Source organism: Diprion similis, chromosome 10 (genome assembly GCF_021155765.1).
Source record: "Diprion similis isolate iyDipSimi1 chromosome 10, iyDipSimi1.1, whole genome shotgun sequence".
Classification (NCBI taxonomy): domain Eukaryota; kingdom Metazoa; phylum Arthropoda; class Insecta; order Hymenoptera; family Diprionidae; genus Diprion; species Diprion similis.
In genome coordinates, this window is record NC_060114.1 from 12,829,503 (window position 1) to 12,843,763 (window position 14,261).

At 45.0% G+C, this 14,261-nt stretch overlaps 1 protein-coding gene and 1 long non-coding RNA gene across 4 annotated transcripts in view; one reads left to right on the top strand and one right to left on the bottom strand.

Moving 5' to 3' along the window:
* The window catches only part of LOC124411075, a 169,323-nt gene that overhangs the window by 20,175 nt on the left and 134,887 nt on the right, over positions 1-14,261 (bottom strand). The window lies entirely within an intron of this gene.
* LOC124411071 (steroid receptor seven-up, isoforms B/C) overlaps positions 9,723-14,261 on the top strand; it is a 121,012-nt gene continuing 116,473 nt past the window's right edge. For all 3 annotated transcript variants that reach the window (XM_046889936.1, XM_046889937.1, XM_046889938.1), the window contains exon 1: positions 9,723-9,727. The gene's annotated coding sequence lies outside the window, so the exon portion shown is untranslated. The remainder of the gene's footprint in view (positions 9,728-14,261) is intronic.

Sequence of the window (14,261 nt, forward strand, 5' to 3'; positions counted from 1 at the left end):
ATTCGCTTAGCATATGTGCACCCGGTTCGATTAGCCCACCCTAGATTTCCTGCGACGTATATAACCTCAAAAGCTTCATAAATATCAGCTAATTTCAGAATTCTCCCATCGGCGCTTGGTCAGTGCAGGCTGCAGTCCATCGATACCATCATTTTAAGTCGTGGATAAGTCACAGGAGCTGGCAGCGAGAGCCGGTGTTTATGCCAGTGTCTTATCTATACTGCGATTGACGAGCAAACGAATAAAAGAGGTGCCATTCGGTAGTCCATAAAACGCAGTGTTCCAGCAGTGTATCGTTCATTTATGCAAACATGAAATGAAAATGTTCCATTGCGTGAGAAAAGAAACAACGACGTACGAGACGAATCTGGACCACCTTATCGACCCTCGAGTATCAGGTATACATATACGTACACACACGCTAGCGTTGGCAATTCGAGATTGTCGATAAGCAGCCAACCCGATACCCTTGATCGTGGAATCCCTGGAGGCGGTTTGTCCGCGCGTTTATACCGCATATCCCCAATTCCGTGCCGCGCCATTTCTCCATTCTTCATTCATGGGCCGAGCTAACAATGGATCACCACGTGCTGCGTCTCGTGTTGCGCAAAAAACCCCGAACAAATACCAACCACTAGCCTCTCCCTCGTAGAAAGGTAACAAACCGGTGATGATGTCGGTAGGGTTGGTTGACTGGAGGACGGATCGATTCTTGCCGTTGTGTGGCACTGTGTGTAGCCGCTTCGAAGACCGCGGGTCCAGATCATCGCACTGTCCCATTGTACCATTCTGATCGCCGGAGACGCTCGTGCAGAGGACAAAAAATGAATAGATCAATTCGGCTACGAGTTCCCGACACGGGTATTAACCACGCCTCTGCACTTGGACTGGCTAAGTAAACGGAATTTCGAATCCCACGAACTTGGGCAAAGAATGCGGTACGGTAGCGGACTGGGGGGGGGAGGAGATCTTTCTAGAGTTGATATTGTTTTTTGTGAGGACATCATCGAGTCGACAGAACGACTTGACGTACAATGGCCAAACCACAACCCCATTACTGTTAATAAAACACATTCTTGTCACGTGACCCGCGCTGATTAAAATGTTAATCAGAGGTTTTTTTTTTTATTCAACCTATGCCTTTTCAATGGAGAGCTCGAAGCTTTGTTGGTGAATAGGAACGACCCCATCGGTCCTGCTCGTTCGAGAACCAGGCCTCGATGGAACCTGGCCGGGCCCGTACTCGTCTCGGGTTACTTCGCGGATTAATTATGGGGTAGATCAAAAGAGCATGCGACCACAAAGCGGACGTGTACGGGGTGTCTCGGTACGAATTGATTTATTTGGTCCGAGCCGGTTCATCTGGGAAACAGAGGCGCCTTTTAACCGTTCGCTTCTGATTTTATCTACGCACTTTGAACGCGCAGTTGTCTTGGGGAGTTGACGGTAGTGCTGCAACGTACGTTAACAAGTTTGTCGGTTTTTCTATTCAGTCGTTATTGTGTCACCATCCATCCGGTGAATTAATACACTCGCAATTTGCTTGCAGTGAATTCAGCGCTCTTGCAGTCGGGCTTATCAGCGTCGCTTCAAGACTCGAGAGATTGTCCTTGACTTCTGAGGTTATCACGAGGTCGAAAGGTCTAAACCGAACACGGTAGTGGGGCAAAAAATGCTTTTCAAATATGTCCGCCAACGGCAATCGATGACGCGATGAGGCAGTCGGAACGATTATATCATCAATTCTATTCAATATCAAAGATTTCAGTTTATGGCATTGGAAAACAGCTTATAATTTTTAAAAAGGTATCCCGCACCGTCACGTCACCTCAGTTTCACGATCAGCACATCCTCCAAAGTCAGGCACAGGTGCAGAATCAAGTTTTCAGGCCGAGGCTGATTATTAATTATACTCGCGATGCGTTATAATTAGGCAACGCGGTGATCAGATAGGCGAATAGGGTGGCTGATATCCATCTAGATACCCGCAACGGTCCCCTAGGCAGTAATTAATTAATCTCCACGGCGTAACGTGCATAGGTATGATGCCGGGAGAGATCTGATCGGTACGTTAAAGGCGAGACTAAACCGTCTTGGCTCAAAGACGTGAGACGACACCGTCTGCGACGATCGAGAAAATCGAGGGAATCCAAAAAACGGACTAGTCCATGTTGGCTCACGTTCCATCGATTTTCACAGCGAGTTAAGATACAAATGGATCGTAGAGCACCGTGTTGAAAATCTAGGAAATGTCTACGACGACGGCGTCTTCTTCTTCTTGGGTTCAGGACCGCGACGCAGGAGTGTGAATTGGCAATTCCGTGGCCACTTAGCGGCGGGCCAATCCGGGCGTTGATTAGTAATATTGTGGCCTGATGAACCGAGGGGGGCCCTAGTAACTCGTAGGCGAGTGAGAGATGAGCCCGTAACCTCGTTAACGCTCCGGGCAACGACTACCCCAACTATGACTATAACAGCCCAACGCCATCAGCGCCCGCCAGGAGATCAGGATATCATTGAATTAATAATAACCACTTTCTCCAGTCGACTCGAGGCAACTTAGTGCCTAAGTGAATACCTCGTCGCCCAGTGACCGAAAATACTTTCATCTTTGCTAGAGAGTCAGGTATGAGGTGAGAAACTCGGTTCATGCATGTCCAAAAAATAAGAGGTAAACACCACATCTCGGAGAGACACGGAAATGCGTGACGGACATCCCGTCAAGATTTCCAAGAATGGAATTGGATTACCTTGAAAAAGACGTCGTGAAGTTGGGGGGATTCCCGTGGGAATACAACAATGGAGTACCGCATACTCGTTGTTGTCGTGGTCCATTTGTTACTTTCTTCGGCTAGGCTAGTCGAGACCAGTGCGAAGTTCGTGACAACAGCCTTCATGGGTGTCAGTCGTGATCGTGGCCGCCGCTTGAATCTTCATGGTCTGGTGCAGATAGTGTTTAGTTTTAAGAGGTTCGATCAACGCGAAGAGTATATACCGATGATGATGATGATGATGATGATAATGATATTTCGTTTCCGATGTCGCGACGAAACGGATTTTTATAGGAGAAAAAAATGATATCATTAATGTTATTGTTATCATTATTTGTGTCGTCAACTACTTGACGTTATCTCGCGTCGGATGCTGATTGCAAAAATATAAAAACACAAATAATAATGAGGATAAAAAATGGTCAATACCCAGCCATGCACAGCGCACGAAATCTACAGAGATGAAAGATGCTCAACACCAGTTTGACCATGTCTCGTAATCGACTTTGCAAGATAAATCTGTTTTTTCAACAGCTTAGTTATTATATTTTCGTGTCACATTATTATCACGTCTTCGTGATATTTCATCACACTCTGTAGCCAGCGTCGGCTTTACCCCCGAGCTTAAGGTCCACTGTATAGTATAGATAAGGCTTATCGCTCCGGTCGATATTCATTTTGTTGCCTAATTCGCGTATCGTTGAAAACCGGGAATTTTCATATCACATTTGTTTGTTGATGTGTTTTTTCGTTCATCACCATCTTCTCCAAGTCGTTTGACGACGTCACGTTCCTATGCTACCAGCTTAAGGGTTTCGAGTTCCGTGTTGTGGTTTACACACCAGGCGCGGCATAATATCCCGCATTGGAAAAAGCATCGTTATACTCGTACGTAGGTGAACGCGTAACAGGAGAACGGGCGTTTCCGTACCAGGCAACTCTTTCAATCCCCGCATATTGCAGAATGTGCAGGAGGGCGCAGTGGTCGCGTGCATGCCGCATGTGTCCCGTTCTGAACAGAGACTGAAAGGCGAGTGTTGGATCAGAGAATAATGATACCATCCAGCGTGGAGTAATGACTACGTGTGGATGAATTGGGTGGGTTGGGGGTGGCACAAAGGGTGGGGTGGGGGGCTCGTTTTAAAAGCGACGTAAGGGTTGAGGCTGCGGCTGTGGTTCGTGATTGCGACGTGGCCTCTCTCTCTCTCTCATTCTCATTCTCATTCTCATTCTCATTCTCTCTTTTCGCGTAGTTGGTGGTTTACGCGGCGACTAGAGGGGACTCTGCGGCTTCGGGGGCGAGCCGCGACAATGCTCTAATCAAATGTCATGAATCAGCGGCGCCGTTATACGTGCATCTGCGGTATGAATTTATAAATATGCCTTGGGGCCTTCGTTCTATATCAGCCGCCTCGCCACGTCGTCATCTCGGTCGCGCTTCTTCGACGACGAATCGTGAATTAGGACAAGCATTATACCCAGCCTGCAGCGAGGCAAGTGAATCGCCCCTTGAATTTATTACCCAAGCTATCGTCAATGTCATAACTCAATTTCTAGACTCCCTGCTGCACTGCAACGATGCGATGCCCGGTCGAGATTCGTGTGTATAATCTTACGCCTCGGAACCTTTCATTCGCATTATTGTATACTGTCGAAAATCGTCTCGTCATCATTGATTCTTAGACTGGTTAATTAAGACCGATCGACCAGCAAGTCCCGATGCTTTTATTGTAATATGGCGACTGCGAGTCAGACTTGTAACGCATGAGTTTATACTTGGAGATGTGTTAATCTCTCGCCGCGATAACGACCACCGACTACGCGGCTTCTGTTGTGTACTTAATCGTTTGAAACTCGTGGAAATATGAAATCGTTTCAGGAATATTCTTCAGCAGACTTTTAATCATGCTCAACGTTTCGGGACTCTTGCAATCTTTGATGACACATCGATGAAGATCACGTATCGTCTGAGCATCTAGTCTATGGAAAAATTTTCAAACTCCCATTGTAAGAACGCATGTTTTTACTCTTTCAAGACAACTATTTGCACCTACAACGATATTGACGAAGGATTCTATCTTTGAGACCTGACGAAGACGTCGTTCGGGTAAAATTTATGTCCTCAGATGATAAACAGTCTGACTAAAGTTGACGTTAGTTCAATAACGTGTTTCAACCACTTGTCACGTTCTATGCAAAACCGACATCATCGGGAATGTTAACATCAAGCGAACGATTGAATCAAAAATATATAATAAGCAGCACGGTATTAAATTTGGGAAAAATCCTTAGCACGTGGGAAGCAGAGGACGAGGATGACCGCTAACGATTTCTCCGAAGTAAAATCTATCGTCAAGATTTACAGCGTCGATTCTCTCCGCAGGTTGGCTCTGGAACCTCTTCTTGGGCCTTCCTTCGCCCCCGCCCCCGCCCTTAGCTTGGCATTGTCCGAAGGCAGGCCGTGTCTTCTAATGACTGCTTATTAATACCGGACACACCCACCTCTGGCACCTCTCCGCGCTAATGTATTTACGGCTCGTCATTTGTTTGTCGATTATGGTTTTGTGCCGCGCTAAAGCGAGACGCCATCCACACAGAGGATCAGAGGCATCAGAGCTCAGCCGGCATGCGGCAGCGCCATCCTCAGCAATGAACCGAGAATTACGGTGATGGCCCGGGGTCCGTCTGCCCCCTCTTTTTCTTTTCGGCCTTACAGTCTTGCCGACGACGATCTGACGTGCAACAAAAAGGATCCGAACCACAGTTCCGTGTCAACGACTTGACCGTGTCAAAGCAAATTGATTCGTGTGTCAGGCCAACTGATGGAAGCCAACCTTTGTTTTTTTTTTTTTTCTTTTTTTTTTTCTATAAACCAGCTCTCTCTCTCTCTCATTTCTTATGCTTCTCTTTTTCCACCGCTATTCGTGGCGAATTGGAACAGAGCCTGAGAACTCTCGATATTTAGCAAACCTCCATCCTCCATCCTTTCCTATCACACACAGACTATAGGCATCAGTAGAAACTAGCCTGTATTATAGTAATTTCTAATACTTGAAACTCGACAGCATCTCATTATTTTTTGTCACATAATTTCGAGCATCTCGTCGATGATCGAGGTCACGAATCCTTTTCGGTTATCATCCGGATCATGAAGACCCAATGAAAGATTTTTCACCAGTAGAAGAAGAATGAGCGGATGGCAGGTAGGGTTGCACTTCGGTCACACCATGCCGAAAATCCAGTGTCACAGTTTTCTAGAGTAGTTATAAATTACCCGGAATGGTAAAATCCACCGCAAAACTGGCCCAATAAATGCAAAGGGTCCGAACTTAGGTGGGTTCACTCCGAGGGCGACTTTGGACGGATGACCCATAGCGACTGGGTCGACGGGGGGTAACCAGAGCACAGCGGGAGGGCGTGAAATCGTTGTTGAACTCGTTGTAACTGGAATAGACGTTCCGGAAAGCAGAGACACTGACTAATTTCCACTTTTGAGGAAAAACAAGAATGGTCTTCGGAGATTATTGTTCGTTGCTCGCGTTTACAGGTTGGGTCAGAGGGCTCTTGTTTTCGAATAACGAAAATATCTCGGCTCCACTTTCACTCAAAAGGGCGCAACCTTTTCACTAACGGCGTACAAAAACACACCGGATTTCTCTTCTTACAGTTTCTTTTCTCCTTATCTCTTGCGCCTGATATTACGCCGCGGCTTCAGCGATTCGCCATATTCCCTTCCATTCTCGCGGGATGGATGGACTGGGAATTCAATTGCCCTACGGGATCATCCGCAGCCCTCCAAGCTGGGCTGTCCGTTCGATAATATGGGCATGGGCAGTATACCTGTCTATTGTTCGGATCAATCGTTGCAAGCGACTCTCTCCCTCTGGACTAACTTTCGAAATTAATTATCCAGATGGAGATAAACGCGGCGCCGTTTCTGTACTGCAGGACAAGAATCTCTTCATCGCTCGACAATCATCCTATTATTCACGATATTTCCTTTTATATAGTATTTACGGTCATCGAAGTTTAGAAGCATCTGATTTTTACAGGATAAATTTTGTTGGACCAATAAACCTGGTCAAAGTTTATGGGAATCAATCATCACGATCTTCTTTCAAGCTCATGGATAAATCACTTTTTGCAACATGTATAAGATAATACAGTTTTACAACAGTTTTTCATGGTATGTTTTTCCCCGATCAAGAACAAGCGAACCGCGTGGTTCTTTACACTTGAATATTCTTTTTATACACAGTAGTAACAAATCTCTGAGATTTTGTTTTTCCCCGGTTTCCAAAACGTCATAAAATCTATTCGCTAAATGATAGTGAAGAGAAACTAAAATCAGCTAACACTGAATTTCAAAACTCAACTCCACTCACTCAAATAAATTTTTATACATTTTTCTTCATAAATATCTATGTCTTTCGTGTTACTGAGTCAGTTTCCAGTTCGAAATATTGAAAATTCAGTTATTTATGATTTTTCGAACGATTCATTTTCGGTTATTTTGTTGTTTTATGAATGCTTCTTGTTCGTATTAAAAATTTCATTGTACCTACTATAAAGACAACTAATTCACCGTAAAATATAACACTTAAAAAGTATCCCAGAATTTTTCCAATTTATTCGAATCGGCATCTCCGTTTCTACTCACTGATTTCTGACGTGGGGTCTCCAACGACCCCGTTGTTTTATTTTTTTATTATTAAAAATACCGTGTGGACGTCGCTGAAATTTTGTCACTCGGGCATTCGAGCCAATAAAACACTCGCACATGCTTACACGTATGAATATACGATATACAACTTCGAGTCGGTCGAACGTTCAGCTGTTAAACATTTTTAAATTAGGTTTTTACGTCCTCGTCAGCGTAGGAGGGTTATAGGCAAAGGACGAGCGAAGTGAGCCAGAGGTTGGTAGGTATATACCTATGTAGGTAGGTAGGAAGGTAGGTAGGAAGGAAGGAAGGAAGGTAGGCAGGCACGGGGCCAATTGGGTAGCAGCCCAGCGTCATGGGCTAGTCCGTGTAATCGAACTAAATTGGATAATGCATATTTAGAATGGGTAAAAAAAAAGGCGACCCTCCTGCTGGTAGGACCCTCGAAAGAAGGACCCAGCGGAGGCAGAGCGGTGCGCGCTTTGACGGACGCGGACCTGCCGTCCTGACTAATCCTCGTCCTGCGGCTTCGGACATGCATATATCATATTTTCCACGGGTTCGAACGAGACATTTTTTTCCCGCTCCTTCCTTTTCTATGTTCGATTGGTTTTTAACCATAGAAGGTTTGCAGCCGTCGAATTCTTTTTATTTTATCCCATCCCTTTTCACCCCCCAAATCGTCTCTATATCGACTTTTAACGAGAAGATTATCTTTTCGGTCACACCGACGTCAGAAAAAAAATATCAAGTGTTACTGTCCGTACGATGATCGTTGAAAATATTCGTCCGCAGTGTATATATGTATTATATATATATACATGCGTGTATATGTCTCGATTTTTATGACCGTTTGACGTTGAGAACTCGAGCATGGTTTCCCTCGTTCCATGAGTCTTACTCATTCTTCTTCTGTTTCTGTTCTTTTTTTCGCTTTTTTCCCAGCGTCTGTCTATCCCATGGAGCACTGCACCATGCGATCTTGGGTGAATATGTGTACGTGAGTTATACGTACGAATCACTATCGGTGGTAGTCCTTACCGCTATCGTGTGTCACTCCACTAGGAACATAAATAACTTTCGAATTCCCATAACTGCGTTAAAAATCCACGGACCGTAACTTAATTTAATGTGTTTCGGCGGGGCAGGAGTTTGGGGGGGGGGGGGGGGGGAGGGAGAGAAAAAGGACGAAGAGAGTGGAACGGGAAAAAGGGAAAGAAATGAAAAACATGAGGCGGACCAAATAAACCACCCTCGTTCGAATGGCTAGAAATTACCAAATAACGACGTGCAAGTGCGACGATCTTCGACGAATGAATTTCCTCCGAAAAAATTATAATTTAAAAAAAAAATATATATATTCCGAATTAAGAGAAACAGAGTTCGATCTTTGATCGAGTGTCGTTCGAAAAGAGGGTGAACTGTGGTAGAAATACCGTTTTAGTCCGGTATAACGACTATAGCGTTAAATCGAGCGATACAAAATCATAAGTAACCGCGATGAATACTTGCAGTGACTTTTCCTATACCTATAATACCTATACGCGCATTATATCAGGCTTTCAAATCGTTGAAATAGTACGAAGAAATAATACTTTAGATTTTTAGCGTGCAAGGGGAGTCGATGCTTTTTCCGTTTTTATTCGATTTTTTTTTTTCTTGTCCTTTTCTTTAAGGGCGGAAATTATTGCCACGTGGAAAGATATTTAATTTCTTCAAGTGGTGTGAAGCTGTTTTCTGCGGGCCACGGTTTTTCGGTTTTAATACAACGTTAGTCACTCCGTTTAACCCTCTTGATCTTATCTTGTGACAACGTCAGTGTCTGGCCTCTGAAGGGAGATGCGATATCAATACCGTTTACACGCTCCTCATTAACGATGATTTAACGACGTCTTAACGACGGCTCAAGAAGCTGAAATCCACATTTATATCCTGCGTTCACATACCTAACCTAATATCCGCGTGAAGTGGTGTGATCTGATAAGCCCTCATAAATAACCTCGAGTATATAATATCGAGTTTATATCTCTCGCTACGCGCTGCATCCCCTTCGTCCACTTCGAGTCAAATTACACAGCGACGATTGAGTTATCATCCAGTTTTACGATCATCGGTCATGATCTGAACCGACTGTACTCAGAAGAGATCACGACCAGACCAACCATAGTTAATCGTCTAATCCACGCTACCCTTGTCACTTGTTCTTTGAATCACTCGTTTTTTCACGACCAGGACTCGAGGAGCAAGGAGCAAGGAATGTGGACAAGTGAGTCTGATTTTTAATAAGAACGTCGTTCAGGTTGAGCGGAACATCTAACGTCACGTGGGAATTCATCGTTCCGGTAAAATCCACGTCTTGCAGACTTCCTGCACGTCTTTAAAGGACTCCAAAGGACAGAGAAAAATGACTCTGAACGGCATAAAGTGAGCGTTTGAGTTTCCAGGGAGTTTCAAGTTGTTTCAAAAAAGTTCAACCAGCGCTTCTTGCCTCTTAAAAACGATCGCACATCGCTGCTTACGAAGCCTGTCAGAGCAGGAGTTTCAAGTCACGATTAACGATGTATAAATTATATCGCGAGGGCATTTCGAGGTTTTTATAAGTGGTAAAATTCAAAGCATACGAGCCACGCAAGTCTCGGTCTGATTTTTTGACAACATCGTTCTCCGGTATGCGTAACTACCTGACAACGTGAGCCTGCACATAGCTGAGCAAATACACAAATAAATTCCATAGATGAAGCGGTTTTCCCACATGGTGCAAATGCGGAAATAATCCGAAGAACGAATCTTGTTAGCCTGCTCGAGAAGCCCATGCAGTCCAGACCACATGCGGTTGGGTGTTGGTTTTGGTTTGACCATACGACAAAAGGAAAGAGAGAGAGAAAGCGCAGGCATAGCTCGTTATTAACAAGCGACACACACCTCGGACCGAAGCTTCCCTCCACCTTTTCTCTCCCTTCTTATATTTCTTTCTCTCCCGGATTCAGATTTTCCGAATTTTGTTTAAAACGTTTATGAACCGTGTCGGACGAGGAAGGGTCGCCTCGACTCTTCGGCCTGACCAAAGCCTGCAGGGGGACGATTCGAAGCCCTGAGTTTACGCAGCCGGACCCACAGAATTTCCCATATCCTGTCACTCGCGGCAGTATATCTCCCACTGTGACCCGTCGACGGAAATCAAATTCACCGCGACTCGTGACTCGAGGGGCTGGCCTCGTCTTCACAGGGCTGCGGCTCTTCGATCGGCCCTTCACTTTTTGGCAGGCATGGTGAAAACCATCATATTTTAAAGAAAGTCTCGGACGAGTCGAACACCAGCCAACTCGACATCCGACTTGGTGGACCTTGGATTTCATCCCTTCAAAAATTGCATGCATTCGACATCCATCGGTATGGTACAGTAAAAAATAGAAATGAGTGACTGCTCGAGGTTCGATATACTACAAAGTGCGGATCGCAGCGTATATCTAATCGACGGACTGGTCCGTAGAATAATTATAATCATCGCCTAGTTACTGGTCGATAAAAACAAATAAAAGAGAGATACGCGATAATAAATCGTAGGCGTATGCGTCCATACCCCTTGACTCTGACTACATATTATTATAGTATACGAGGACGATGCTGATGAGACAGGAAAACTGGCTCAATAAATCATCACAATTATACACGGTATACGTACTAACGATCATAAATTGCATGTACGTACGTAAAACGAATTTAGAAACAATAATACGAACCAACGATCCGACGGACATCATCAAAGCTCTTTTTCTCGCGTCAGTATTAAGACGTGGGGGAATTCGGCCTCGGACGGAAACCCACGCATCCTGGTTACATCAAGAACCCCCCACGAACGAGGAAGGCCCGACCTCGTGTGCACTGACCACACAACAATGGCGAATCGGGGCCAACAACTAGGAAATGTTTAGCACCCTGTAGCGTCGGTGTAGCGGGTGTTTTGACAAGGATCCTACGCAGCAAACAAACAAGGTCAGGGAGTGAATAGCGGCTTCGGAATAAGAGAGTCCTCGAGGATGGTGCGTGTGCGTTGGCACAATGCTCGAAAGTCGCACAATACTCTGGTGGAATCTACGGGTGTGCGAAGTGCATGTGGGTGCGGAGAAGGAGACCGCAGAGCGTGCAGCTATTCGACAATGACCAGACGCGACGAAGAAATAAAGGACCCTATGGGGCATAATGGAGTGGGTCAAGTCTCTCTCTTCCATTCCTTCGAAATCTTGAGTGCCGAACGATCGACTCCCACGATCGAGTTTCACTCCATTTTCAATATATTTATAACCTCTCCGGGTCTTCCGCAACATTAGGCGATAGATAGAAGAAATAATGCGGCATTTGGTACCGAAGGCACACCGCGTATGCGGTAATCCCATGTAATCCTATGGGAATGGACTCGAGGCGAGGTCTCCTTTTCTCTGGTTCGTGTGGTTTTACACTTTTCTTGAATTCAAGTATGAGTTTTAAGCCGCACGCTATCGTATATTATTAATCTTTTAATGTGGCATTTTAATATCGTTGATGAAACATTTCCACACGAGCCTGCGGGTGATAGCAGCGATGGCGATAGCGGCTGGTTATGTAAGCGACACTTGCACGTATTTATGTACCTATATATAATAAAATTTTAGTATAAAAACATTTAAATTATCGACTTATTCTGCGAATGATAAGTGGATACGTATACTTGACTGATGGTATTTATCTCATTAATTACACACATCAACCTTATGTTCCGATGCACATTGAGCAGGCTTGTTGACACGAAGACTCCCGCTTTTTCTCACCATTAGTACCGTACATACATACATCAGCGCAATAGGAATTAGTATCTTGCGCAGACGGCATATGTACGCATTTTTATTCCATGCGCAGTGGTTCGAGTAAAAACTATGGAAATTTTCTTTTTACTCTTGCTACTATATTTCTTATTTGCGCTCCAACGTGCCAAGAACGCATTACAACATATACCAGTAATTTGATGAAACGAGCTTAGTACCACGCGCGACAAATCGAGTTATTCCACGTTTCAAAACACGACCATATACCAACCATACCAAGCCTCGTAATTTCTGTTTGTCCATTTCTGTTTTTGGTTCGAGAAGGCCAAGCGGTTCCCCGTTTGATGCAAACCATGTGGACAGGGACTGGGGTCGTCGGGTAATTATCGCGAAATTCGGAACTCTGAACCACCATGTCTGAACCATTCCACGGGTCATCTACAACGCTGACATGTCACCCGGGACTCGACTCACACTTTACAACACACCGCACTGGGTCTGGCAGAAATTTTTTACTTTACCATTCCTCCCCTCATCTTTCTCGTTTCCACACTCTGAATCGGCTCAAATTACGCGGTTCAAGTGGACCGTGTGATGTCAAGCCCGAACCATAGCCTGGGTCAACTCACAGGAAAACACGAATTCGACTCACGGATCGTTTAAGGTCAATCGGTTCAAATCGTTGCCACAAAGTGTGATCAGTGAAAAATTCGCTGATTACCAGATCGGCTGGAAACTTGGAAGTCACGGAAGCCGTTGTTCGAAGTGACCAAGTACAGTCGTCACTTTTCGAGTGTTCAACGGTAGGCAGCTATCATCGTCGAGACTCTGACGACTTAATTATTCCATCTAAAAGTTGCGTGTCACATGCTGCCGGTCTTGACGACCGTTTGTGACCTCCTAGGTGCGAGGTCCTGGGACTCTTTGAGGAGTTTTGAACCACTGTCAACGTCCATCGCGGGATCTTGCGATGGTCAAGGAATAGAACCGGCGACTGGGACGACCCGTAACTGGAAACGAGTTACTCGAGGTGGGCCGAAATCAGGATCGACTTGTTCTTTTCCGTTCCACACCGTTCTATCGCATATATTGTTGCATGCATTTACTGGCGATGAAATTTCGAAATCAAGTTCCTACCGGCCGGATCCCACGAGAACAGTCCTGCCTCGGGACGTCCCGCGTCGACTAAGAGGAACCAGTTTCCCTGAACGGGACGTACTGGACACTGTCCACTACTGCGAATCCGTTGCACCAGAGCATTGGCATTGGCATAACTGGTTAAGGATTGACGCGTGTGATGGTTGGTGGTTTCTACTTCTTTCTTTCTCTGACTTGTTCACCACTTTGTTGCACGTTACGTTGATACAATAAATTCGAAGAAGCTGGATCCTGTCATTTTTTTTTTACTGGACAGAGCGAGTTAACGTAACCGTTTTCATATACCTATACCTGAAGTTCTAGAAATTGCGAAGAGCTATGAAGAGCAGAAATATTCTCGAACACACGTGTTTCGTGTCAAGAGAAGAAAACACCAACGAAAATAACCGTCTACCAATTATTAGTCACAATATAAAAAATCGTTGAAAATCTAAGAGAAGCTAAGAGTTTCACTGATTTACATTAAAGGGAAAAAATGGGAAAGCATGCGTGAGGACAGAAAAGTCAAAGTGCTCTACGCACATACAAACACATACACACGCACGCAGAGTGTAATCGTTTCGAACACTCCCGACGGGAGATTCCTCTGGAATTTAAAAATATGCTAATTGCCAGTAGCCATTTAATTTCCATAAGACCTCGGGCTTTTACCGAAATCTAGGAGCCCTAACAGGTAGCGAGGGGCGGAAACGCCTCCGCAGGCAACGTGGGTGGACAAGTGTCAGGGTTTTCGAAAACTACCAAGAAGGGATGTCCGCCGGTGGTCCCGTGGGTGGCGCAGAGAACTGAGTCGCAGCTCCCTTAGCTTTTTTCGTCGATTAAAAAAGAAAAAGGTTTCCACAACACGATCAACACAATTTTTCTAACCTC